Here is a 1,010-nt window from a genome sequence, read left to right on the forward strand (position 1 = left end):
ATTCTAGCTGTTAAACAGTTGCTAGCCTGTGTTACAATTTTTCTTGCCTTTTCTTTTCTTTCTAAAGACCCTCCCAACATTTCAGAATTTCTGTCATATACACTCTTAATAGCATCAAATATTGCATAAGTTTTTAACCCAGGCTTAGTCACATAATCTGAGATATATGCCACTATAGCTTTGATGGCTGTTCCAGATAGAAGGCTTGTTACATCTGAGTTACATCTGAGCAGATAAGTGACTGGAGGAGATAGTGTATTAATCCATTCCTCTCCCTTCTTGACATTCAAGGCCCCAGTATTTGAATCCACCTCTGTCTGATCATATAATGGTCTGGGAAATCTAGCTTTACATTTTCCCTGCTTATTCATACATGTAGGTCTATCCCTCTTTGCAGCTTTTTTACTAGCTGATCTGTTTCTTCCACAATCATGTACATTAGACCTCAGAATGAGATCATCTACTGTCTTTGCATATTCTTGCCACCAGGTGCTAAGATTTTCACATTTTTCACAATTATTGCAGTCACAAAATGGAGGAGGTGCTTCAGGTAAAGTCTGGGTTGGATCCTTATAATTCTTGTTTTGATTTTTCTCTATATCTACCTGGTGCTTCACCTTATCCATTGGCCCTGTTATAAATTCACCAATGTGGACAGCCTCCAAATATTTAACTATTTTCTTTTGAAAGTCTGAAAAAGGATCCATGATTTTGTCTCTGATTTCCTGAGGAGTTAAAGCTCCTTTGATCCAAAGTAGCATATGCAAATGTAAAGTCAATCTTCCCTGTTGTTCCACTGTTGCATAAAATGCCTCTGTATCTCCATACAGTCCTCTATGTTTTTCACCCACACCAAGAACATGCTTGATGAACATCTCAGTTATGAAGTGGAAAAATCTAGCACCAGCTACAGGATTATTTGCAATTAATTTGTATCTTTCATCATATTCTCTTAACAATGGACTAAACTTTTCCTTAGTATCAGCAAAGGGGATCCTCAGAGTCGACCG

The sequence above is a fragment of the Laccaria bicolor genome, genomic scaffold, assembly GCF_000143565.1.
Source record: "Laccaria bicolor S238N-H82 LACBIscaffold_22 genomic scaffold, whole genome shotgun sequence".
Taxonomy (NCBI): domain Eukaryota; kingdom Fungi; phylum Basidiomycota; class Agaricomycetes; order Agaricales; family Hydnangiaceae; genus Laccaria; species Laccaria bicolor.